Raw genomic sequence first — 24,025 nt, forward strand, 5'->3', positions numbered from 1 at the left:
TCCTCCCCTGTGCACAGATTTAGCTGTGGCTTCCTTCTCAAATCTAACACAGTCTCCTTTCTGGATATCTCGTACTTTTTGGTCTACTGAGAGTTCTCTGATTTATTTTCCTGCATAGTTCTGAAGTGAGTTATATATACTATATTTATTTTTTCTTCTATCCAAGAATTTGAAGTATAAGTGGAAGATTACTGTGTGTGCTATGTTTATAATAAACTTATCAAGTGTAAGTTTAAATTATAAAAGGGGATACCAAAAGTTCTGTGAATCATTTCATTATCCTGGACTTACTACTGTTGTTTTCCTTCATGTTAATTTAGGGCACAGAAAAATATATTTACGTGTTACTATCTCAAAATGATATTTTCATTTTTTAATTAAAAAAATAAGAGATTTACCTTGGAATCTCTTTGTAATGATATATACTAGAAATCATGTAAATAAAACTATAAAACTGAATATTAGGAGAGAAGAGTTAAGGAAGTTGAAATGAATGAAAAATGAGAGGCTTAGGATACAAAAGTGTGGGAGAAGATTAAATATGTAACATGTCTAGCATAGAGCTGAATGTCAGATAATAAGATGACAAGGGAATACTGACTAGGTGTTTGACATTTTTGGATTGATATACTTTCTCTCATGTTAATGTATGCCTTCTACAAGCAGTAGCTTGTAATGAATAAAACAAGGACTACAACTGGGTTCTAATCCCATCTTTGCCATTGGACCTTAGGTAAATTTACTTTCTCTTTTTGTACATAAGCTTTCTCATCTGTAAGCTAAATTCTCTACCTCAAAATTTCCCTATGAAGATTAAATGTGTTAATTTGTGTAGACAGCTTAGGACAGTGCCTGACATATACAATGTAATATGTAAGTGTTGGCCATTATTATTACTATTATTATTATTATTATTACTGTTAAAAATCCTATTGCAGATTTCAAAACTCATTCAGGAATTTAGAAAATTCCACTCTAGAAAGGGGAAAGAAAAGGTCTATTAAGCAGATAGACATTCTAGAGGAAAGCCAAGTTTGTACTCCTAACTAAGCCAAAATTTTGTATAAGAAAAGTCATTTAAACATTCCTAGTATAGTCTAATTAAATGATATAAGTAATGTAAACTTACTTTAAAAGAGTCAAAATCTCTATTGAAATCTAAGCTTGTTTCTTTTCTATCATAATTATTATTACCTGTATTTTTATAAAATAACAAACCAAGAAATGTAATTCAGTATATCTATTACTAGAATCTATTCAAAATTATCTTTAAAGAAAGAGGGTCTGTTTATCTCACAGCCATTAGCAAGTAAAAGAATGTTCAAGTTTTGTAGCTTAGTTAACTGACAAAATTTTTACACTTCATCTCAGGTCAAGATTAGTAAATAATTTTATTGAGGAGTCAAAGCAAATAATAATAATTAAGCAATTATCAAAACTTTGAAGAACAAAACAAAACCTCCTACATAAGGATCAAATGATTTTCCTTACTGTAGGTACTAGCCGGCTTTCAACCTTTTATTAAAGTTATTACAAGGCATTAATTATCCTCTGTTACCATCAAAATAGCCTAAAGATGACCTGAGAGTTTTAAATGCATCACCATATCATCCATTATGTGTTAATAGAATAATTAATATTCTGAAACTTGGAGGGATAGGGGAAGGGAGAGAACAGAAGAATGTGTAAATATGTTCTGTTCTCATGGCACAACCCGTGGATATGTAAAGTAGATTTAATATTAAAGCTCTAGCTTTGCATTCCAGAAATCTAAATACCATTAAAGTCTTACAGAAATTAGTAAAATCTGCACAGGAATGTTATGTCTAATCACCTTACATAAGGCAACCTGGCATTATTACTAATGACAACTTACATAAAATGATCTATTTCTGTGTCTTATTAAATTGCTTATTCACTGATGTGGTTTGCAAAATCAAGTAAAAATGCTTCAAGCTAAAGCTATTTTCTACTTTATGTCCAAAAGTAGTATTTTTATCCTGATTTCTCAAATAGCTACTTAACCTAAGGACACACAATACTATCCTCATATATATTTTGAGGTGTTACATAAATACTTGGCTCAGATGGTATAATCCTTTTTCTTCCACAACTATTTTTTTCTCATAAATCAAAAGATGCTCAATCTTTGAAATTAACCACTCATTTTTTAAAATACCATGCTATAAATATCCAATCTCAGGTACATTTTATGTGCTAACACCTTACAAAAATTGGATTTTTTCTGGCTACAAAAGTATTATATGCTCATTGAACACACTGTACTTTAAAAATAAGTAAAAATAAATACATAAATAAAAGCACCCAGAAACAGCCACATTTAAATGCATTCACTTACAGTGTTTATTATTAAAAGTAGCCAAATACATAGTATCGAGATCTTACTATAGATACAGTTGTGTCCTAGTTTTCTTCTTTTCACTTAACTTTTATAATGGTTATTTCATATGCTATTAAAAATTACTTCTACATGTCATTATTTAATTGTGCATAATACTCCCTCATTGACTATAGTAATCATATAAACATTTTTCAATTCTCTAACAATTTCAGGTACCATTTATATACTAATATACTAAGATTTATTTACTCACATCACTAGTCTCATACAAGCCACTAGACAACTGGCTATTGGCACTTGGAAGTCCCATAGCAACCAAAACTAAAAGAAATATCCAAAACTGATCCATTCTTTACCTCTCTTTCCCTCCCTTTCTTACACACACACACACACACACACACACACACACACTTCCAATTTCAGAACCTCGAACTTTCATCCATTTAGTCTCAAAAGCTAGCAGCCTGGGCCATATTACATGTGATTCCTCTACCATCCTTTGTCTCCAATTCATGCAAAGCCCATTCCACTTCTGTAAACATACCAGAATTGAATTCATTGGTCTTCATTCCCAACAGCATGTCCTTCTCCAAGTCATCATCATTTCAAACCCAAATTACTACAGAATATCCTAGCTAGCTTTTTTCTTCCAGCATTGCTTAGTTACTCCTTGTCTGCACATTGTATCCAATATGATTTTTGTAAAACACAAATCTGATTAGGTAATCCACCTGCTTAATTCCCTCCAGTGGCACTCCACCACTTTCAGGATAATGTTAAATCCCTTACATGTTCCCTTACCATCTGTTCCACTAGCCTCGTCACCATCATCTCTCCTCTCCACCTCTTACCCAGACCCTGCTAGGAACACCAACAGAACAATGTACCCCATATGGTAATTCAATAGTGCCCCACAAAAATTCATGTTCACTCAGAACCTCTGAGTGTGACCTTGTTTGGAAATATGGTCTTTGTAGATGCAATCAGTTCAAAATCCTAAGATAAAATAATTTTGGATTTAGGATGGGTCCTAAATACAGTGACTGATATGTTTATAAGAGGAGGAGAGAATACAGAGAAACACAGGGAAGAAGGTCATGTCAAGATGGAAGCAGAGACTGGAGTTATGTTGCCTAAAATCAAGCAATACAAGGAGCCACTAGAAGCCGGAAAAAAACAAAGAAGGATCCTCTCCTAGAGCCTTTGGAGGCAGAGTGACCCCTGGTACCTAGGTTTTGGGCTTTTATCCTCCATAACTATTAGACAATGAATTTCGGTTGTTTTAAGCCACTCTGTTGATGGTTCTTTGCAATGATAGCCCAAGAAAATTAATATGCCTCCTATCTTAGACTTACTGCAATATATTAGTGGTTTTATTTCTATTTCACTAGACTATAAACTCCACAAAAGCAAGGAATAATTCCATTGTTTATAATGTTATGCTCATTGTCAAGTATAGCAATTGACATGTGATAGGCAATTAGTAAAATACAAATATGTATAAAAGAAAGAACAAATGCATTTTTCAAGGTAGTAGATACCTACTGAGAACTAAGCAACATTATTATTTCATCTATTCTCACTTTGCTGGAAAAAATCTTTATTATATTACATTTTATTGTTATTACAGTTTGATGGATTTTTTTTTTTTTAACTTCTTGTAGGGATGGGGGGTTTACGTTGCCCAGGCTGGTCTCAAAGTCCTGGTCTCAAGTGATCCTCCCATCTCAGCCTCCAAAAGTGCTGGGGTTACACATATAAGCCACTGCACCTGGCCAGTTTGATGACTTTAAATAACACTTATGAAAAAGAGTTTTAGGAGGTATCTATTGTTTTTATTTGCCCCCATATTCGCCCTCCGTCTTGGTTCCAGAACTTTAAAGTTTCCTTTGGGACCTACTCTCCCCAAGTACAGGCAGTCTTTTGAGAACTGTTAATCAATGGTCATGGTTCCTGGCAGGGGGTAAATGAGTCAAACTTAGCCATTCTGACTCCCTTTGTGAGTGAGAGAGGAAGAACATTAAAACATACTATTGGTCCATATTTAGCTCCACAGAAGTACCCACTGCTGTTTCTCTCCACTTCCTGATCTCTAGATGCCTGGAACAGTCTGGCTCCTGTCTTTTCTGAGAACTGTTTCATTTGATTACCCTCTAATTTTATGTGCTAAGTTATATCCTTTCAGCAAAATGCATTTTTTGTTTAAACAGACAGAACTAGTTTCTGTTACTTGTGATCTAAGAATAAGAGACTCTTCAAATGTAGATGTGATTAGTACATAGCACAGATTGCTTGTATAAATAGGTGTTGTTTCACAGATGGTTGCCTGATCAAAAAGTTTCTAGTTTAGATTGTCAGGCTACCTAACTGATAAACTATGCAATTTAAAATTCATGATTTGCCAATTTCCTTCTCTAAGATAGCCACTTCCATTTTTTCATGCACTGTATGTATTAATGCAAATCCTAAACTTCTCCCTCCTTTAGCTCAATCTTTATACACAAAAATTATTCTCATGAAAACATTTTTTATTTTTCACCAAACTAAATTTTCTCAATATAAATCATGCTGTAAAAGCAAATTGAGCCATTTTATAAAGAATGTGACCTCTAAGAAAGTCAAGGCTTCAGTGTAATGATACATCATAGCATGAATAACTAGTTTAGACAAGAAAAGGACTATAGTTTATCACTTTGCAACACAGAGACCAACATATTGATGAAAAACTACTTTTCTAGGTTTCATCACTTCATTCAAATAGTAATTAATTTATAAAGGGACTATTAATTATAATTATGTATTACATAAATATACAGAACTCTTTCTCTTTAAACTTATTCATTAAATAAAAAACAATGTTAACATTTATAGGTGAAGATTAATTGGAATATCATTATTAACACAGATGTATTACATATATAGATGTAGTAAATAGACACTCTAAAAAGTCAGTGAAAGTAAAATCACTTTCTTCAGTTTCTTCAATAACTTTATTTTGTATTTTTTGCGGCTGCCATAACAAATTACCACAGTTACCAGTGGATGGCTTAAAAGAACAGAAATTTATTCTCTCATAGTTCAGGAAGCCAGAACTCCGAAATCCAGGTGTTGAAAAGGTAGCACTTTCTCCCCAGGCTGTAGTAGAAATTTTGATCCTTGCTTCTATTGGCTTCTGGTGACTCTTCTTGGCTTGTGTCTATATCACATCAGTCCCTGACTCTGTCTCCACATGGTCTTCTCCTCTGTGTGTATCTTTTAAAGACACATGTCTTTGGACTTAGAGTTCATCCAGTTAATCCTGGATGATTGCTTCTAAAGATCCTTAATTATACCTGCACAAATTCCTTTGCAGGGAAGGAGGCAAATTCCTTTCGCCAGAACTGGGAGGCAAGTGGGAAGTGTGCTGGAGCCATGAATGCTCCAGCTTTGCCGGCAGACTGGGAAGGCCATGGTTGCTGTCTCCACCAGGAAGGCTTATGGCCTGGGGCGGTTTTAAGTTCTGAATGCAAATACTTGGAAAAAACTTTTTCCAAGTAATGCCACATTCACAAGTATTGGAGGTTAGGATTTGAACATATCTTTTTGGAAGGCACCATTCAACTCACTACAGATGGGATGACATTTCCTAGATTTGGTTATAAAAAAACATAGCTTCCATCATGGGTGATCACTTTTTCTTCTTTGGATTGATTGTCCACGAGGAAGACAGCTTCCACATCATAAGGCAGCTCTGTGGAGGCTGAATCTGGAAGTGGCCTCTTCAGCCCTAGTTGGGCTGTGAATGACTGTAGTTGTAGCCGACAGCTTGACCTACAAGCATGAGAGACCTAGAGCCAGAGGTACCAGCTAAGCTGTGCCCACATTCCTGGTCCACAGGAACTGTGAGATAATTCATAAACACTGTATTAAGCTGGTAAGACTAAGTCAGTCAGTGATAATTAAGATAATTAAACAATGGGCATAGATTCCATTTTTCATATCAGCAACATTTATGAAGTATCTTCTATGAAAAAAAAATCGCAGTGAGTTTTATTTAGATTTAAATTTATATCTGTAATTATAAATAATGACCCAGTCCTCAAAAATCTTATCTCAGGGTATAGTAGACAAGCCCACATTGTGCATTATGATAAAGAAATGTACATGGTGTTAAGGTACATAGCACATAGAAGGATCTGGTCCAGATTCCAAAAGTTAGGAATGTTATTCTAGAGAAGGTAGATTCTGAACTTGTAAAAAACGTACCTACTCATAGTTATGTATTAGGAAATTTATTTTTCTACAAGATGGCAGATTGGAGGCACTGTTAGCATGCCTCACTCACTTGGAAAGACAAAAGAGTATATAGATAATCACACCGTGAATTTTCTTACAAGAAGCAAGGTAGAAACTTAACAAGAAAACTGAAAAAAATCACAGATGCTTTGAAAGAAGTGGTAGGCTACAGCCTGCATCTTTTAAGCCAGGCAGAAAACCAAGTCCTCCGAATGCAGGAGTGGGATAAACTGCCTTCAGGGTATACACTCCTACTGCAAAACCTGGCAATCCAGGCTACAGGGGAAGGCCTTACCCTAACCAGTGCTGGGAATAGTTTAAGGAGCAGTGGGCAATATAAAGTTGGGAGCAGCAGCAGGAAGAGACATGTGCATTCCCAGTCTTCAGCACGGATGGAGGGAAACCTTTCCTCATTCTACCTCACAGACAACTTCGTGGAAGCCTGCCAGCTAACTCAGGTGACTGTGGCAGGTTTAGAGAAGCTCCCAACTGAAATTTACAATCTAATCTCAAGCGGGAACAAATTCCTTTGGCGAGAACTGGGAGGCAAATGGGAAGTGTGCTGCAGCCATGAATGCAGGAGCTGGACGTCTCAGCTTTGCTGGCAGACTGGGAGGGCTATGGCCTGAAAGCCATGGTTGCTGTCTCCACCAGGAAGGCTTATGGCCAGGGGCACTTTTAAGTTCTGAATGCAAACTACCTGGAACTTAGCTTGCTGTTGCTAGTGCAACACTGCGGATGTGAGACCTGCCTTAGCCAGAGTGGGGAGCTGAATGGAACTTACTGTCACCTGTTACTCTCCACTCCCCATATGGACTCTTCTGTACAGCAGAGGCAGCTGTGCTCCTCTCTGAAACATTACTCCAATAGCCAAAGAACCGCCCCTGGACCCTCACAGGAGCCCTTGTTTGTCACATGTGGAGAACCACAGCTCGGATCTTTCCAACTCAGCCCCAGTCTGGCTTTGCCCCTCCAGCTGTTCTGGTAGCTTAACATGAAAGACAGAAATTTTGGTAGCTCTATGACCCCACCAATTGCCTGAGAAGCCAGAGTACTTCCCCTGGGTAGCATAAGAAGAGATCAAATCCCACAACTTCTATAGCCTCTGGCACTCTTTTGCAAACGCCACCTCCTGCCTGGAGGCCAAGTGACACAGTCCATTATAGCATCTGCAGGCAGAATAACACAGTAAATAAAATACTGTGGAAAAAATAAATACATAAAAATGTTCACAGCACAGGGGAATGAATGAGATAAGCTTCAAGAGACCTTTGCCATTCCAACCCCATAGGAGATAGTGAACTTTGTCGCAAATCAAGCACATTGCTACTATAACCAGCATTTGAGAAAGCCACCATACAAACACTCTCTATAACCAAGGAACTCATACAGAGACTTCACCCCTGGAAACACCAAGAGCTGCATTAGGTTACCATAAACTATAAACATTAAAGTCACATCATTAAGGGAGACAAAAAGAATTTTTTTAAAAAGTCAAATCAAAAATAAATTAGAGAATAGAAGAAATAAATTATCCAAATGAGAAGGAACCAGAAAAATAATTCTGGCAATATGACAAAACAGGGTTCTATAACACCCCCAACAATAAAAATCACAGTAGCTCTCCAGAAATGGGTCCAACCAAGATGAAATTTTTGAAATACTAAATACAAAATTCAAAATGTTGATAATTAAGTTACTCAAGGAGATACAAGAGAAAGGTGAAAACTAACTTAATTTTTTTTTAATTCAGGATATGAATGAAAATTTTTCTAAAGAGAAAGATATTTTAAAGAAAAACCAACCTGAAATTCAGGAAATGAAAGACACATTTAAGGAATTACAAAATGCAGAGGAAAGTTTTAATAATAGACTAAACCAACTAGAAGACAGAATTTCAGAGTTCAAAGACAAAGCTTTTTAATTAACCCAATCAGACAAAAATAAAGAAAAATAAACAGAAGAAATGAATAATGTCTCCAAGGAATATGGGATTATGTAAAATGATCAAATCTAAGAATAACTGGTGTTCCTAAGGGAGAAGAGAAAGCAAAAAGCTTGGAAAACTTATTTGAGTGTATAATTGAAGAAAACTTTCTTGGACTTGCTAGAGATTTAGATATCTAAATATAAGAAGATCAAAGAACTCCTGGGAGATTTATTGCAAAAAGGACATGACCAAGGCATATACTTATCAGGCTATCTAAAGCCAATGTTTAAAAAAAAAAAAAAAAAAGAATTCTAAGAGCAGTGAGACAAAAGCATCAGGTAACTTATAAAGGAAAGCCTGTCAAACTGACAGCAGACTTCTCAGCAGAAACCTTACCAGGCAGAAGGGACTGGTGTCCTATCTATACCACCTTAAACAGAATAACTGTCAGCCAATAATTTTGTATCCAGTAAAACTAAATTTCATAAATTATGAATGAGAGTTGCCCTACAAGAAATGCTAAAAGGGTTTCTAAATCGTAAAAGACAACGTGAATATGTACCAAAACAGAATCTCTTGAAAGCATAAAACTCAAGGTGCTTAAAAAACAGTAACAAAGAAGAAAACAAAGTATCTAGGTAACAATCAACATAATAATTGGAGTAGTATTCACATCTCAGTATTAACATTGAACATAAATGGCTTTAATATTCCCCTTAAAAGACACAAGTTGGTAAAATCAATAAAAAATCACAAACCAAATATCTGCTGTTTTCAAGACACTCACCTAACACACAAAGATTCATGTAAACTCAGGGTGAAGGGGTGGATAAAGACATTTTATGCAAATGGGAACGAAAAGCAAGCAGGAGTAGTTATTCTTACATCAGATAAACATACTTTAAAGCAGAAAGAATAAAAAAAGGTCATTATATAATAATAAAAAATCAATCTAGCAGAAAGATATTACAATCTTAAATTTACATGCATATAACTCTAGAGATCACAGATTTGAAAAATAATTACTAGTAAACCTAAGAAACGAGATGGGTAGCAACATAGTAATCATGGGGGACTTCAACACAGCACTGATAACACTAGACAAACCATCAAGACAGAAAGCAAAAAAAAAAAAAAAAAAAAAAGGACTTAAGCTATACAAATGGACCTAACAGATATTTACAAAACATTCTGCCCAAAAAACACAGATTATACAGTCTTCTCATCAGGTCATGAAACATCCTCCAAGATAAACCATATGGTAGGCCACAGAACAAGTCTCAATAAATTTAAAATAATCACAATCATATCAACTTCTCAGACCATAGCAGAATAAAGCTAGAAATCACCTTTAAAAGGAATTCTCAAAATTATACAAATATATGGAAATTAAACAATCTGCTCCTGAATGATTTTTGAGTTAACGACAAAATCAAGATGGAAATTTCAAAATTCTTTGAAATGAAGCATTATAGTGACATAAGTTACTAAAATCTCTGAAGCAAAAGCAATACTAAAAGCAAGTTTAAAATGCTAAATGCCTACATCAAAAATCTGAAAGATCACAAATTGACAACCTAATGTCATACCTTAAGGATCTAGAGAAACAGGAACAAACCAGACTCAAAACTAGCAGAAGATAAGGAATAATGAGGATCAGAGCAGAACTAAATGAAATTTAAGAAAACAATACAAATGATAAATAAAACAAAAAGCTGGTTCTCTGAAAAGATAAACAAACTTGATAGACCATTAGCTAGATTAATAAATAAGAGAAAAGTTTCAAATAACCTAAGTTAAAAATGAAAATGGGACATTATAACCAACAACACTGAAATACAAAAGGTCATTTGAGACTACTATGAACACCTCTATGCACACAAACTAGGAAGTCTAGAGAAAATGGACAAATTCCTGAAAACATACAACCTTTCTAGATTAAATCAAGAAGAAATAAAAACCCTGAACAAACCAATAAAAAGCAGTGAAATTGAATTCATAACAAACAAAAACTGCCAACAATAAAAGCCCAGGGCCAGGTGCATTCACAGCTGAATTCTACTAGACATTCAAAAAACAATTGACACAAATCTTACTGAAACTATTCCAAAAGATTGAGAAAGAGGTAATCCTCCCTAACTCATTATATGAAGTCAGTATCACCCTGATACCAAAGTGAAGAAAGGACATAATAACACAAGAAAACAATAGACCAGTATCCTTGATGAACATAGATGCAAAAATCCTCAACAGAATATTAGCTAATCAAATGCAACAGCACATCAAAAAAGTAATACACCATGATCTAGTGGGTTTTCTCCCAGTGAGGCAGGAATAGTTTAATATACACAAGTCAACAAATGTAATACATCATCTAAAGAGAACTAAAAACAAAAACCATATGAACATCTCAATAGACACAGAAAAAGCATTCAGTAAAGTCCAGTTTTCCTTTATGGTAAAAAACCCTCAAAAAACTAGGCATAGAAGGTACATACCTCAAAATAATAAAAGCCATATAACACAAACCCACAGCCAAATCATACTGAGTGGGGAAGAGTTTAAAGCATTTCCCTGAGAGCCTCAATGAGAAAATGATGCCCATTTTCAGCACTTCTGTTCAATATAGTACTGGAAGTTCTAGCCAGAGCAATAAGGCAAGATAAAAAATGGGCATCCAAATTTGAAAACAGGAAGTCAAACTATCACTATTCACTGATGATATAATTGTACACATAGAAAACAATAAAGACTCCTCCAAAAGACTCCTAGATTTGATAAACAAATTCATGAAAGTCTCAGGTAACAAAATGAATGTACACAAATCAGTAGCACTGCTATATACCAACAACAACCACATTCAGAATCTAATCAAGAACTCAGTCTCTTTTACAATAGTTGCAAAAAATAGAATAAAATACTTAGGAATATACTTAACCAAGGATGTGAAAGATCTCTACAAAGAGAACTAAAAAAAACACTGCTAAAAGAAATCATTCATGACCCCAACAAATGGAAACACATTCCATGCTCATGGATTGGAAGAATAAATAATGTGAAAATGACTGTACTACCCAAAGCAATTTACAGATTCAATGCAATTCCATCAAAATAGCAACATCATTTTCACAGAATTAGAAAAAAAAAATTCCTAAAATTCGTATGAAATGAAAAAAAGGGTTCAAAGAGCCAAAGCAATCCTAAGCAAAAAGAACACATCTAGAGGCACTACATTTTCAATTAAATCATAAGTTTACAGTTACCAAAACAGCATGGTACTGGCGTAAAAGTAGACAAATAGACCAATGGACCATAATAGAGAAGCCAGAAATAGAGTTAAATACTTATAATCAACTGATCTTTGACAAAGCATATATAAACATAAATTGGGGAAAGGACACCCTACTTAATAAATGATTCTGGGAAAACTGGATAGCTCCATGTAGAAGAGTGAAATTGGATCCCTATCTCTCATCTTACTTAAAAAAAAAAAAAAAAAAAAAAAAAAAAAAAAACACCTCAGGATGGATCAAATCCTTAAATCTAAGACCTGAAGCCATAAAAAACCTAGAAGATAACCTAGGAAAAACTGTTCTGAACATTAGCCCAGGCAAAGAATTTATGACTAAGATCACAAAAGCAAATGCAACAAAAACAAATATAAATAAATGGGACCTAATTAAACTAAGAAACTTCCATACAGCAAAAGAAATAATCAACAGAGTAAACAGACAACACATAGAATGGGAGAAAATATTTGCAAACTATGCATCTGATAATGGCCAAATATCCAGAATCTACAAGGTACTTAAATAAATCAGCAAGAAAAAAACAAATAATCCCATCTAAAAGTGGGCAAATGACATAAATAGTTATTTCTCAAAAGAAGATAAACAAATACCCAACAAACATTTGAAAAAATGCTCAAGATCACTAATCATCAGGGCAATGCCAATTAAAACCACAATGAGATGCCCTGCAAGAATAGCTATTATTAAAAATTCAAAAGACAATAATAGATTTGGCAAGGAAGTGGCGAAAACAGCACATATACTGCTGGTGGGAATGTAAATCAGTACATTATCTATGGAATACAGTATGAACATTTCTTTTTTTTTTTTATTTTTTTTTATTTTTTTTTTTTTTGAGGCGGAGTCTCGCTCTGTCGCCCGGACTGGAGTGCAGTGGCTGGATCTCAGCTCACTGCAAGCTCCGCCTCCCGGGTTTTTACGCCATTCTCCTGCCTCAGCCTCCCGAGTAGCTGGGACTACAGGCGCCCGCCACCTCGCCCGGCTAGTTTTTTTTTGTATTTTTTAGTAGAGACGGGGTTTCACTGTGTTAGCCAGGATGGTCTCGATCTCCTGACCTCGTGATCCGCCCGTCTCGGCCTCCCAAAGTGCTGGGATTACAGGCTTGAGCCACCGCGCCCGGCCGAACATTTCTTAAGGAACTAAAAGTAGATCTAACATTTGATCCAGCCATCCCACTACTGGCTATCTACCCAAAGTAAAAGCAGTCATAACAAAAAGACACCTGCATGCGTATGTTTTTTGCAGCACAATTCACGAAGGCAAAGATATGGAACCAACTTACGAGCCCAGGAACCAATGAGTAAAGAAAATGTGGTATATGTACACCATGAAATGCTACTCAGTCATTTAAAAAAAAAAAAAGGATGAAATAATGTCTTTTGCAGCAACTTGGATGGAGCTCAAGGTCATTATTCCAAGTGAAATAACTCAGGAATAAAAGAAACAAATCCCGCATGTTCTCACTTGACTAAGCTATGGGTAGGCAAAGGCATACAGAGTGGTATAAGAGACTTTGGAGACTGAATAGCTACATCCAGAATGGGGAGGGTGGGAACTGGGTGGGGAATAAAAAACTACATATTGGGTACAATGCACACTACTCGGGTGACAAGTGTGCAAATATCTGACTTAACCACTTTACAATTTATCCATGTAACCAAAAACCACTGATACCCCAAGACCTATTGAAATTTTTTTAAAGAATTAATTCGCTTTATTTTTTTAACAATTTAATATATAAGTCACTTCTAAGAGGTAAGGACACTTTTCCCATCCATTACACTAAGACTCCTAATACATTTATCTCAGCTTTTATAGAAAGAACATATATCCATTTTTGTGACTGCTGGAAAGTGTAAGGCTAAATTATTTACATTGTGGTTATGAATGAAATCAGGTCTTTTATTCATATTTTTGTTTTGTTTGGTGTAAATTATATTTACTCTAATATACTTTTATTTGTAAAGGATGGAAAAATTTTGAGTAATAAATAAATGAATCCTTAACTAATCCTCAACAATATTCCTCAATTCTCAATAAGGAATTGCAATGAAATTTTAAAATGTTATGAGTGCTCGAGCAAAGGTTTGAACACAGGAAAGTGAAGCAGGAGAGAAAATTATTCAGTGTTCAAAGCCAAACAAATTTTATCAACAATAACAAAACCCACTTTTATTCTGTTTTCCCCATTTCTGTGCCTGTCATCAACATGCCCCTCTTGCCTAAGCAAAAAGGCTGTTTCTTTAACCCCCGCTTAACTGCTTCTACCACTACCAAGTCTCATCTAACCACACCTTGTTTTTTATTTCCATTTTTTCACCCTAGACAAAGCTTCTATTGTTTCTTCTCGAATTATTTAAAAATTTAGAAACACTGCTTCCTGGGTAACCTTGATGAGACTTAACGTTTTTGGGGAAACCTAGTCTACTGCTAACTCAATATCTGCATGCCAACATAATTATTACTCACTAGTCTTTAGTTAAACATTATTCTCTTGTGCTTTCATGGGGTATTCTATTCATTTGCTTGTCATGCAGGTACATCCGCTACATTATAAACTCATGGGTAAAGATTATGTCTTCATTGTTTTATTTTCCTACAGCTCCTAGCTCAGTGCCTGGCAAGTAGCAAGGGTTCAGCAAACGGTGATCAAAATGTAAGGAAAAGCCTGCAAACTAATCTGCCTTCCTTTAAGCTGCTCTCTCTTCATTCGTCTAACACACATATCACTTTTAAATTAAACTTCTTTTTGTTCTTTTAGATTTTTTGATATAGAGTTTTGCTCTGTCACCCAGGCTGGAGGGTAGTGGTGTGATGATGTCTCACTGTAACTTTCACCTCTTGGGCTCAAGTGATCCTCCCACGTCAGTCTCTCAAGGAGCTGGAACTACAAGTGTTCACCATCATGTCTGGCTAAGGTTTTCTACTTTTTTATTATTTTTTTGTAGAGGTGGGGGTCTCACTATGTTTTCCAGGATGGTCTTGAACTCCTGACCTCAAGTGATCCACCTGCCTCAGTCTCCCAAAGTGCTGGAATTTGAGGCATGAGCAATGTGGTTGGCCTAGATTAAACTTCTTAAAGGATAGCATGGTTCATCTGATTCCCCTGCAACTGTTCCTCTCCATATAATGATGAGACAAAAATGCCTAATTATAAGAATCCAAATCACAGAACACATTTCCACCTACTCTGCTATATCTAATCTCTCTTTCCAATTTCCTGAATATCCCATCCCTATGGTTTGCCAGCCCAATACCTTTGCTCCAAGTTGACTCTCCATTTAAATGTTTGCCTGCCAGTGTTCCTCTCCACCTTAAAAAGCACAACTCATGTAGTCTTTTGTTTGTGAAAGTATTCCTCAATTCCCAAGCTGGAAGTGTTATCACTACAAACTGCCCTATTATTTTACTTCTTTTTGGGCACTTAATACGGCCTACTTAAACATAAGAAACCAAAATGTATTTCTCCTCTGGCCATATTTTATTGAAAGCTAGAGGTGACAAGGAACTATTTATGTGCCTTCCCTTTTCTAATGTTTACCATCCTCACTGACATTGCTAATTATAGTGCTTGATAAATATAATAAGTTTTCAATAAATATTAATAAGATAAATGTATACTTGATATTATTTCGAAATGGTGCATTTTTAAACAATGTGGAAGGTTATACATATATAATATTCACTTTTTCTTTATTTTTTTTTTTTGAGATGGAGTCTCACTCTTGGTGCCCAGGCTGGAGTGCAGTGGTGCAACCTCTGCTTCCGGGTTCAAGGGAATCTCCTGCCTCAGCCTCTCAAGTAGCTGGGATTACAGGCACTTGCCACCACACCCAGATAATTTTTGTATTTTTAGTAGAGATGGGTTTTACCATGTTGGCCAGGCTGGTCTTGAACTCCTGACCTCAGGTAATCCACTGACTTGGCCTCCCAAAGTGCAGGATTACAGGCATAAACCGCCGCACCCAGTCTTGTAATGTTCACTTTTCCTCTAGGCTTAGTTTTATGTAAGGGAATATATTTGCTGAATAGATGTGAGTAAGAAATTGCTACTGTTTGCAACCAAAATTAAAAATTTTCACTTAATTTTCTTTTTTTTCAACTTAAACTGGCTAATGAAAAATTTAACTTGTTACCACCTTCTACAGGTAAACTCAGCAATAACAATAAAAAGCCTTTAAAAGATCACAGTCATTGAGCCAGTGATACCAATTTTAGTAATGCTACTAATGCAAACCAAATGATGTACATATCAATTTATCTATAAGAATATTGACTGAATAATAAATACAAAATAAAAATATTTTAAAACATATTATATATTTACAGATATAACAGAAAGTACAAAACACTAATTCATATTCTCAAAGGATAGAAGAAGACAAATTTGTTACAAAATAATAAAGAAAATCAACAAAGCATATATATAATTCGTATGGTTTGGCTGTGTCCCCACCCAAATCTCATCTTGAATTGTAATTCCCATAATTCCCACATGTCATGGGAGAAACCTTGTGGAAGGTGAATGAATCATGGAGGTGGTTATTTCCTATGATGTTCTCATGATAGTGAGTGGGACTCACGAGATCTGATGGTTTTAAAAATGGGAGTTTTCCTACACAAGCCCTCTTTTCTTGTCTGTTGCTGTGTGAGATGTGCTTTTCACCTTCCTCCATGGTTGTGAGGTCTCCCCAGCCACATGGAACTGTAAGTCCATTTAACTGCTTTCTTTTGTAAATTGCCCAGTCTTGGGTATGTTGCCATCAGCAGTGTGAAAACAGACTAATACAGTAAATTGGTATCAGGAGTTGGATGCTGCTGAAAAGATACCTAAAGATGTAGAAGCAACTTTGGAACTGGGTAACAGGCAGAGGCTGGAATAGTTTGCAGGGCTCAGAAGAACACTGGAGAAGGTGGGAAAGTTTGGAACTCCCTAAAGACTTGTTGAGTGGTTTTGACCAAAATGCTGATAATGATATGGACAATGACATCCAGGCTGAGGTTGTCTCAGATGGAGATGAGGAACTTGTTGGGAACTGGTGCCAAGGTGACTCTTGTTATGTTTTAGAAAAGAGACTGGTGGCATTTTGCTCCTGCCCTAGAGATTTGTGGAACTTTGAACTTGAGAGAGATGATTTCGAGTATCTGGAGGAAGAAATATCTAAGCAGCAAAGCATTCAAGAGGTGACTTGGGTGCTATTAAAGACATTCAGTTTTATAAGGGAAGCAGAGCATAAAAGTTCAGAAAATTTGCAGCCTGACAATGCAATAGAAAAGAAAATCCCATTTTCTGAGGAGAAATTAAAGCTAGTTGCAGAAATTTGCATAAGTAACAAGGAGCCAAATGTTAATCATCAAGACAATGCGGAAAATGTCTCCAGGGCATGTCAGAGGGCTTCATGGCAACCCCAGAGGTTTAAGAGGATAACATGATTTCCTGGGCTAGGCCAGGGTCTCTCTGCTTTATTAAGTCTAGGGACTTGATGGCCTACATCCCAGCTGCTCCAGCCATGACTAAAAGTGGCCAAGGTATGGCTTGGCTGTTGCTTCAGAGAGTGCAAGCCCCAAGTCTTGGCAGCTTCCACATGGTATTGAGCCTGCGGATGCCCAGAAGTCAAGAACTGAGGTTTGGGAACCTCCACCTAGATTTCAGAAGATATATGGAAATGCCTGGATGTCCAGGCAGAAGTTTGCTGCAGGGGTAGGGTCCTCATGGAGAATCTCTCCTAGGGCAGTGTGGAAGGGAAACATGGGGTCAGAGCCCCCACACAGAGTCCCTACTGGGGCACCACCTAGTGGAGTTGTGAGAAGAGGGCCACCATCCTCCAGACCCTGGAATAGTAGATCCACCAACGACTTGCACCCTGCACCTGGAAAAGACTCAGACACTCAATGCCAGCCCATGAAAGCAGTCAGGAGGGAAGCTATACCCTGCAAAGCCACAGGGGCAGAGCTGCCCAAGACCATAGGAACTCACCTCTTACATCAGCATGATCTGGATGTGAGACATGGCATTGAAGGAGATCATTTGGGAGCTTTAAGATTTGACTGCCCCACTGGATTTTGTACCAGCATGGGGCCTGTGCCCCTTTGCATTGGCCAATTTCTCCTATTTGGAATGGCTGTATTTACCCAATGCCTGTACCCTATTTTATCCAGGAAGTAACTAACTTGCTTTTGATTTTACAGGCTCATAGGCAGAAAGGACTTGCCTTGTCTCTAATGAGATTTTGGATTGTGGACTTTAGAGTTGACGCTGAAATGAGTTAAGACTTTGGGGGATTGTTGGGAAGGCATGTTTGGTTTTGAAATGTGAGGACATGAGATTTGAGGGGGCCAGGGATGGAATGATAAGGGTTTGGCTATGTCCCCACCCAAATCTTATCTTGATTTGTACCTCCCACAGTTCCCACATGTTGTGGCAGGAACCTGGTGGGTGGTGACTGAATCATGGGGGCGAGTCTTTCCTGTGCTGTTCTCATGATAGTGAGTGGGTCTCACAAAATCTGATGGTTTTAAAAATGGGCGTTTGCCTGCACAAGCTCTCTTCTCTTGTCTGCTGCTGTGTGAGACGTGCCTTTCACCTTCCTCCATGATTATGAGACCTCCCCAGTCACGTAGAACTGTAAGTCCATTAAACATCTTTCTCTTGTAAATTTCCCAGTCATGAGTATGTCTTTATCAGCTGCATGAAAATGAACTAAATGTAATACTATCATTGTAACTTTGCTTAAAAGAAAAATCCAACAAAACAAAAATAAAATTATATAGAACAAAATGATGACAGAGCTTATTTTCAGAAAAAAGGCTCATCAGTGTTTTTAATTTTAGTTTACTTTTATGCATTTTACTATTTTTTACAACATAAGACTATATTTTTAAACATTCAGCACATAATAATAGCATTTTTATAATTTCAAGTCCTTTTTGGAAATAATGGAAAATGTATAAACAATCATTTATTCTTACCTGAGTATGCTCAAATATAGTTGAAAGAAAATGGACACTTGACTTTATACAGCTTCTATCATACAGTTGCCATCAGAATTCTTCTATCACTTTCTCTCCTATGTGTATCAGATGGAATCATAAATAACTAAAAAGAAAAATATAATTGGACTTAGAATTAATCAATAATTACATTTCTGTTTATTTTAAATTTAGAAGTTCAGCATATCTTTTAAAATTCTAATTATGTTTCTTGAAAATGTTCAAGAAAGTTACCAAATAATAGGAAAATAATGATAAAATATGTAAATATTTGGAAAAGACTGTTACTGATACCTAGGTAATGAAAAATAGCAAGATTTATAGATGATGTGTTAAATGTTTTAACTCACAGATATGTTACTATTAAAGCTTGGTGATAGTTCTTTAATAATATATGCCTTTCCTCTTTGAACAACAAGGAGCCCCAACTATCTCTTTCACATACTATTTATTTGGACTAACCAGTCTCATACCCTGTTCATGATGATTAAGAAGGTAAAACCGAATTTTAGAAGGCACTGATTTATTTTCATTTTCATTCTACTTTGACTGTTATGGCAAGGCATTTAGATAGCTTATCTTTTTATTCATAATCATGCTATAACTAAAAGAGATATGTTAATTGTACGACTTTTATATTTGTATTCCAACAAACAAAAATTCTTTCTGGGTAGACACAACAGCACAAACTATGTCTTCCTTTAATTATATTATTTCGAATGTACCTCTGACATAAGTTCAAATAGTACCAGAAGAATTCACAGCGTAGTATCTTTTGCCAAAACACTAAAAAGACCTGATCTTTTTGAAGGAGGGGGAAAAATGGAGAAACATATCTAAGTCGTGTGCCCTGCTTCTCATCATAACTTTGATGCAAACCCCTTGATACAGACATTTGATGTTGCCATATGTATATTTTTTACTTTCTTAAATAGACAGATCTCACATATTATTTTATCCCTTCCTCTGTGTTTCAATCTAAGCCATCTGAATACTTTGAAAGCCATCTTTTTCCATCTTAGCCACATATTCTTCAGAAGCCTATTGACCTATTTGTTCACTCTATTTGTTTTCTTCTGCCTCAGCCTCCCGAGTAGCTGGGACCACAACTGTGTGGCATCACGCCCGGCTAATTTTTGTATTTTTAGTAGAGAGGGGGTTTTGCCATGTTGGTCAGTCTGGTCTCGAACTCCTGACCTCAGGTGATCTGCCCGCCTTGGCCTCCCAAAGTGCTGGGTGGATTACAGGTGTGAGCCACCACACCCAGCTTCTTTTTCATTTTCTAACATGACTTTAGAGAGAAAGAAAGGATCTCATTTTAGGTTGCCCTGGAGGCAAACACTGAGGTAATAATAACTTCAATGTGAGAAGTTTATTTGGGAGATAATCCCAGGAAATATTAGCAGGGATGAAAAGAAAGAAGTGAGACCCGGAGTGGAAGACCTCTTACCAACACAGAGATCATTATCAGACCTGTAACACTATTGGCAACTGCAGCTTAATCTGGCTGGGGGAAATCAGACATCCAGTGTGTAATACACCCCTCAGCTATATCTCACTGTCAGAATCAGAGCTAGCATATTTATTCACCAATCCTCATTAGTCATTAGCTGAGGGTTGCTCCCAGGGGCATTGATTCCCTAGAACTTTCAGTCTGTTTGGTTAACAAAGTAGTCTCTTGTGGCCAAAGAATCCCTTAGGTAAAGAAATGCAGGATAAGCATTAGAAATTTTGCCAGTTTGAACTATAGCACTAAAAGAGAGGTTATAGGCTGATCATCAACAGCATCTACAACAAAAAGCAACAATTTTAAATTTTGAATTAAAATATTAGCACAGCATATTTTAAGGTCATATATTGATATTTTATAATTTTAGTGAAAAACTATGTTTGCTTAACTCAGTAACACCATTATTTATTAAATCATATGCTATTTTCTTAGCACTGACTGGATCTTAGCATGTATGAATTACACAATTCATTTCACCTTGCTGTAAAATCTAAAGGTTGTATCATCACATACTTCCAGCTCTAAATATAGATGTGTTTATCCTGGACAGGAAATTTCAAGCATGACACATAGCTAAAAGGTAAACTATAAAACCATGTCATGATTTCCACAGTCGTTTATCAGATCGTGTTTTTCTTGTTTGTTGGTCTTAGATGAGAGGAGAGAAAAGGAAGAACAAAATTATTTCTCTTTTAGGATGATATAGTTTTTCCATTTTTATTTTGACAACTATTGATCTTATGAACAGAAATTAGAGAGAAATAATTTGAGATAAATAACTGTTATCAAAACTCTTCAATACATTTCATCCCAAATTTTATAGAAGAAAATATTTTCCTTAAAATAGTCAATTCAATTTAATCAAGATAAATAATTGTTAATAAAACTCTTCAATAGATTTAATTCCAAAATTTAATAAAAGAAAATCTTTTCCTTGAAATGGTCAATTCAATTTAACATCCCCTTAGCCTTTATTTTTATCTTAAATTCACTGAAACCCAGTCATACTGCAGGAAATACTTTTCAAACTAGAATATTTTATGCAATGTGACAGAATAAAGAAGAGCACAAAAATACACACATCAAAAAATAAGAACTAACTTATGCTTACTTCTGTCTTTCTTCTTGCAGGAAATGATATATTTTCCAAGTGGGATCTATTATTCTATGTCTGATACGATTAGATTTTTCATAGAAAGAACACTTTGAATATTCTTGCAAAACTCAGATTGGCTTATGGGCTGCTCTTTTGAACATATTTTATTTTAAAATATAAAATCCTGATTTCCAATTCAAATGCTTCTTAAAATTTTAGTATGAACATAATATGCTCAATTTGATACTGTTTTGCCACCAGTAATTACACATTTTCATACAATTTGAAGATGTATATGAAATTAAATGAAACCAACTATTTCTTTACTAAAACTTCCTTTATCTCCAACAGTACCATTTAAGAAAAAAATTATTAATGCTGCAATATGACAAAATGTTTCAATTTTTTTTTTCAATTTGTTAATGTAACAGGTAAATCTTTAAATATTCTATATGTAATAAACTAAGCAAAATAAACAAGTCAAGCCAAATTGTATTTCTACTTGTCATCATATGAAATACGGATCACCATTATCATGATCTTAAAATATTTTCAAAATCATTATTCTCTTTTTTGCCTAGGTCCAAGAATTTGACAGTATTTAATCTAATTTACAAAATGTTTTAGGAGTTTTCCTGGTTATTTATTTCTTATCCTCTATAGGCTCCTAAATTCAAAATATATAAAATCAGATCTTGGCCCTGATTTTTTCTATATTTTTCTTTTTTGTCTTGTGACATTAAGTAAGTAGTACAATTCCCACTGATTGCTCACACCTGAAATCTGGCATTATTAATCCCTCTTTTTTCCCTTACCACCTACATGCAGTTAAATAAATTCAATTCTACTTAATACAACAATCTCCAGTTTGTTTTCTCTCCCAGTTTACACTCCCCACCTATCCATCCCTAGCCAGTCGTAATTTCTCTAACAAGTAATTTGGCCACATCACCAATGGACAAAGTACACATGCCTTAGTATGCCTTTAAGACACCTTCTCAAATGTTTTCACCCCAATGTTCTAAGCAAAAGGTACAAAGAAAGTGATATTAAGATGATTGTCCTAAGTAGCCTGGAGCAATCAATTCCTATGTATTCTAGTCATCTCACTAAGGAAATGACATACGAATAGTCATACCTATACTCCTACACTCTTAAGGAAAATAACATTAGAAAAGTAATTTTGTTCATTAACACAATATTCACTGAACAGCCATTGAATGCCCAGTTGTTTAGTTACTAGTGAGAGTGAAATAAGTCTGTATACTCCTTTGCATGCATCAGTGTGATAAGGACTATGTTCCTGGCAAGGCTAGGTGCTGCAGAAGTCTTCCTAAAAGAGGTAAGACTCATTAACCTTCAGTTCACAGAAGCTGTACAGTGAGGAAGGTGGGGAAAGCCACAGATGGCAAAGGAAACATCATAAGCAAAGGCACACGAATAAGAAAGAACACGCAATCTTCAAGGATAGGCTATTAGAATATTTTATTTTAAAATAGAATATTTATAGGAAACTTTAGGAATAAGATGAGACCACATCAGGAAGGCTCCTGACTGCCATGTTATAACATTTGTATTTTACCCTAAAGGTGATGGAAGTATGATTAAACAGGAAAACAGTACAGTAAGATATGTGTTTTAGATAGGTGTTTAGGATGATCATAATGCCAAGGCGGCTCTGAAGAGACATGAAAAGGAAGGGATGAGACAAGCAAATTACTTCTTAGAAATTTGTGTATATTTGTTAGATGCTAATGCAAAATAGACTCAAGGCATTCATATTTATAAGATGTAAAACTGGAACGATCTTTGTAATTTAATTTATATAGGAATAGAACCAAAGATAGCTTTGATTCAGGGTTTTTCTATTCCTGGAAATCAAATAGGACCAAAAATTCGTATCACCTGTTATTCTTCCAAATGCATTCTGAGTTCCATACCCTCAGCTTTCAGTATGGTAATGAAAAAAGTGATAGTGGATGAGACATGAAAAACTCTTCAGAACACATAAGAATTTTAAATTTATCAATTTAAAATCAAATTCAATCCATGCTTTCCATTGCATTTGCCGTGAAACTTTCAGCAGTGCTTTGAAGCTCTCAATAGCAGGAAATTTTTCTAATTAAAAAAAGTAGGAGAACAATTATCAAGTCGTTCACTCTTTTTGCTGAAATTAGTGGAAAACAGAAGTCACTTTCCTTGAAGCGTTTGGTTATTAAACTTTTCAGTATATATAGTGTGAGTGTGTCTATGAACAAAACACTTAGAAAATTCGAAAATTATAAGGAAAACAAAAATCATCTATATTAAGATAAACTAAAATATAATATTTAGACACCTTCCACCCAGTGTTTTTCTAAAACTGAAATTGTACTACACATATGCAATAGTTCACGTATTTCACCCTCCAAACCTCACGTTGAAATGTGATCCCCAATGTCAAACATGGGACCTAGTGAGAGGTGTTTGAGTCATGGGGGCAGATCCCTCATGAATGGCTTGGTGCCATCCTGGTGGTAATGAGTGAGTTATTGCTCTGTTAGCCCCTTGT

At 35.6% G+C, this 24,025-nt stretch overlaps 1 protein-coding gene across 5 annotated transcripts in view; it reads right to left on the reverse strand.

Moving 5' to 3' along the window:
• The window catches only part of GULP1 (GULP PTB domain containing engulfment adaptor 1), a 319,039-nt gene that overhangs the window by 201,162 nt on the left and 93,852 nt on the right, over window positions 1-24,025 (reverse strand). For all 5 annotated transcript variants that reach the window (XM_033230913.1, XM_033230915.1, XM_033230914.1 and 2 more), the window contains exon 2: window positions 18,848-18,974. The gene's annotated coding sequence lies outside the window, so the exon portion shown is untranslated. The remainder of the gene's footprint in view (window positions 1-18,847; window positions 18,975-24,025) is intronic.

This window comes from Trachypithecus francoisi, unplaced genomic scaffold (assembly GCF_009764315.1).
Source record: "Trachypithecus francoisi isolate TF-2019V2 unplaced genomic scaffold, Tfra_2.0 Lachesis_group13, whole genome shotgun sequence".
Lineage (NCBI taxonomy): Eukaryota > Metazoa > Chordata > Mammalia > Primates > Cercopithecidae > Trachypithecus > Trachypithecus francoisi.